The sequence below is a fragment of the Peromyscus californicus genome, unplaced genomic scaffold (assembly GCF_007827085.1).
Source record: "Peromyscus californicus insignis strain IS unplaced genomic scaffold, ASM782708v3 Scaffold_4__1_contigs__length_199733344, whole genome shotgun sequence".
Classification (NCBI taxonomy): domain Eukaryota; kingdom Metazoa; phylum Chordata; class Mammalia; order Rodentia; family Cricetidae; genus Peromyscus; species Peromyscus californicus.
This window is the reverse complement of record NW_026294562.1, coordinates 77,982,846-77,987,460: the sequence shown is the minus strand read 5'-3', so window position 1 is coordinate 77,987,460 and position 4,615 is coordinate 77,982,846.

Below are 4,615 nucleotides of genomic sequence, written 5' to 3'. Positions count from 1 at the left end.
GTCCAGAATCATGGAACCTGACAGATGGTAGTTTTTCACCCAAACTGTCTTGACCCAACGCTGACTGTCTGGTGGATGTTCTCTGGTGCCACTCAGTGTGGCATTCTGGGCTTCATGCCCCCCCCCCCAGCCCTCTGTCACTTCTCCTTCTCTGCTGATTGCCCACCAGGGTGGCACAGCAACTCACAGCAGTGAGTGTGGGTTTCTGTTCCGGCGTCTGCACTTCCCTCCTGCTTGTTACGGTAAAGACCGCGTTCCATCTTGAGGAGACAAGGTTTCTTTGGAAAATAAAGTTTGTTAAATAAAACATTAAAAATAATCCAGAGACAAATAACAGGAAAAGTGGAGCTGGGGGTTGGGAGACAGCTCAGCGGGCAAAGTGCTTGCCAAACAAGCCAGAGAACCTGAGATCAGATCCTCAGGACCCATGTAAAAAGCCAGATGGTGCCATGCACCTGCAACCCCAGAATGAGGGAAGCAGTGGCAGGAAGATCTTGAGGCCACTGGCAACCAGTTTAGGAGTCAGTGAGCTCCAGGTTCGGAGAGATCCTGTCTCAAAAAGCCTGGTGCAGAGCCATTGAAAGACACTCAGTGTCGACCTCTGGCCTTCGCACCTACACATGTGCACATACACACACACACACACACACACACACACACACACACACACACACACACACACACCACAGACACTGTGTGTGGCTGTGCACACAGGAAGCAATCTCCAGCCAGGTCTTCCCTCTTCCCCACTGCTCACCACTTCCCACTCCATGATCTGTTAATTCTTAGACCCTTAGCTAGTGTGACCTTGCCATATTCTGCAGTTTCAGACTCCCGGACTCCCTGGTGGACCTCCTTCTGCCCAGCACCCCCACTTCTCCAGAGTTCTCCTGCTTCACAGGACACTAGGGCATCAGGTCAGAGTCTGTTCTCTTGATGACAGAGTGGCCTCTTTGAGGATCAGCTTGTGACTCCCAGTTCACAAGGTTTCTGTGGATCTGATCTCACCCTTACCTCTCCCGCATAGCATGTGACTCATGCTCAGCCAATCAGAGAACCCCCTCACCACCTGGTACAATGGGTGGCACAGGGAGTCACGTAAGTAGAGTTGACCATTGAGAGCTTTCCCAGAACTAGTACTGGACTCACTAGGTGCTTTCTGTGGGCTCCACAGGCTAGTAGGCAACAAGCTTAGTCTTCCGATTACCCCACCACCACCACTTTCTGTTCCCACGAAGGCCTAACCGCCTGTGCAAATGAAGCACGTCCCAGAACCCATGCCTTCCGCTCTGAAGGAATTACTTCATCCCCTTGGCCCAGCCATGAGTGAAACCACAGCCTTAAACTTTAAAAAAAAAAAAAAAAAGCCAGGAGAGGCACTTTATTTTATCACGTTGATTGGTTCAAGGTCTCGCTATGGGGCCTGGGTTGTGCTGGAAATAGCCTCTCGCTTCTGCCTCCCAAGTCCTGGGACTGCAGGTGTGCTTCACAGCTCAACCTGAAAAGCCAGTTCTGGACCTGGGGAAGTGGCTGGTGGGTCAGGAGCTTGCCTGGCAAGTGAGGACTGCACCATCCCCAGCACCACATAATGCGGGTATGGCGGCACATGCCTGATACCTCAGCGTGGAGGTGGAGGTGGAGGGCAGTGACAGGCAGATCCCTGGGGCTTGCTGGCTAGCCAGCCTAGCCAAATGGATGAGCTCCAGGTTTAGTGAGAGATGCTGCCAAACAAATAAAGCGGAGTACCGAGGAGGAAACTCGGTATTGTCTCTGTTCTCTGACATGCGTGCACATGCACCTGCAACTGTGCACACACACTTGAACACCAGCATATACCTACACGTGTGCATGCACACAGAGTAGTGTTCTTTGCAACCACAAGACTGCTGATTGAAACAGTGATGGGCCTTTTCTTTTCCTCTCCTCTCCTCTCCTCTCCTCTCCTCTCCTCTCCTCTCCTCTTCCTCCTCCTCCTCCTCCTCTTCTTCTTCTTCTTCTTCTTCTTCTTCTTTTCTCTCTCTCTCTCTCTTTCTCTCTCTCTCTCTCTCTCTCTCTCTCTCTCTCTCTCTCTCTCTCTCTCTCTCTCAGGACCATAGAAGCCTCAAGCTCCCTATGTAGCCAAAGATGACCTCTTTTCTGGTGCCTTCACCTCCTGAGTGCTGGGAGTATGGACAGATGCCACCATGGTGGGTTTACTGGGGATCTGTGCTAGTTTGCTGTGATGAAACACTGGCCAAAAGTACCTTGGAAAGGAAAAGGCTATGTGGCTTATACTTCCACATCACAGTTCATCACCAGGGAAGCCAGGGCAGGAGCTCAGGGCAGGAACCTGGAGGCAGGAACTGAAGCAGAAGCCATGGAGGAATGCTTTTATTGGCTTATTCCTCATGGCTTGCTTTAGCTTGCTTTCTTTTGCAAGGTAGGAGGACCACCTGCCCCGAGCTAGTACCACCCACAGTAGGCTGGGTCCTCCCACATCCACACCCATCCTCAAACAAGAAAATGCTGCAGAAACATGCCCATAGGACCGTCTGATGGAGACAATTCCTCAACTGAGGTTTCCTCTTCCCAGGTAACTGTACTTTGTGTCACATTGACAAAAATCAAACAAACAAACAACAATAAAACCTGACCACCATCCGATGGAACCCAGGGTCTCATGAAGTTATCATTCATTAAGACTGAATGCATGGAGCAGAGAATGGACCATTTTAACTATTACAAATAGACACTCCAGGGCTGGGGACATGCCTCAGTCAGTGAAGTGCTGGCTGGAGGAACCTGAAGACCTGAGGTCTGTTCCCAGAACCCATGAAAAACAGCTGGATACAGAGGCAGGCACCTACAAATCCACCTGTGGGGAGGCAGAGACAGGAAGCTTCCTGGTGCTTGCTGGCCACCCAGTTTAGCTGAACTGGGGACCTCCAGGCTCAGTGAGAAACTGTCTCAAAGTATACAGTGGAGAGGGATGACGGAGACACTCAACACTGACCTCAGGCTTCCATGTGCACATGCATCCAAGGTACACACACACACACACACACACACACACACACACACACACACACACATACACGTAGTGCAGCAGGCTTTAGTATATTTGCCATGAACTTTCCATCACTGTATAACTCCAAGACAATACCATCTCCAGACGCACCACCATCCACCCACTCCCAGCAACCAAAACATTTTTTCAGGCTCAGTCTCCACCATTTCTCCCTCCAAGGTTTTGAAAACAGGACAGAATATTCTCTCTCCAAGTGCACATCCCTCTTTTATTATTAATTAATTTTTTTTTTGCTTTGTTGCTTAAAGCAAGGTCTTGCTGTGTAGCCTAGGCTGGTCTGTAGCTCCTTTCTTTCTTTCTTTCTTTCTTTCTTTCTTTCTTTCTTTCTTCTTCTTCTTCTTCTTCTTCTTCTTATTATTATTATTATTATTATTATTATTATTATTATTTTGGTTTTTCAAGACAGGGTTTCTCTGTGTAGCTTTATGCCTTTCTTGGAACTCACTCTGTAGCCCAGGCTGGCCTCAAACTCACAGAGATCCACCTGCCTCTGCCTCCCAAGTGCTGGGATTAAAGGCGTGCGCCACCACCACCCGGCGTTATTTTTAAGATCTATTGTATTTAATTTTAATTTTATTATGTATGTGGGAGTTTTGTCTGCATGTGTTTGTGTACCACACGGGTGCCTGGTGCCCTTGGATCCACTGTGTTGCAGACAGTTGTGAGCTGACATGTGGGTGCTGGGAATTGAACTCAGGTCCTCTGAAAGAGCAGCTGAGCCATCTCTCCAGTCCCTTCTTTTTAAAATATAGCATTCATATTAATTTTTGAGGATATCATACATGCACACATACTGTGCATTTTGATCATATTCACCCTCAGCTCCTTCCCCTGACTCCTCTCAGAACTATCCTTCACTCTGACCCCTATTCAGCTTCGTGTTCTTCTCTCTCTCTCTCTCTCTCTCTCTCTCTCTCTCTCTCTCTCTCTCTCTCTCTCTCTCTCTGTCTGTCTTTTAATAACCCATGGAGTCCACTGTGGCCTGCCCGTACATTGGTGGGTGTGGGGCCATGCACCAGAGAGAGCATGACTGACCTCCCAGGGGCCACACCCTTGAAGAAAATGGACCCTCCCTCTCTCCCTCCCTCCCTCAGATGCCGTCACTAGCTCCTCAGCTAGGGGTGGGGGCTCACAAGCCCCTTCCCGCTCCATGCTGGACTGCTGACTGGTGTGGGCCGGTGCAGTCCTCTGCAGGCCTCCACAGCTGCTGCAAGGTCGAGAGAGCAGCGGTCCTGTCGTGCCTGAAAGACATGGTTCAGCCGGTTCTCCCCAGCCTCTGGCTCTTAGGATTTTCCCCCCATCATTCTCAACGGTCCCTGCGCTTGAGGAGGAGGTACAACACAGATGTCCCATTTTTGACTGAGCTCCCCACTGACCATCTCTGCACTTGGATCAACTGGGAAGTTTTGCATTAACCACTGTCCACCATGACATAAAGAAACTTCTCAGATGAGCTGCACTAGTAGAGAGATGTGAATTCAGAGGTCAGCTTGATACTCTGTCCATTTAGCAAAATAATAGTGGTGGGCTCACCCCAGAGGCCTGGAG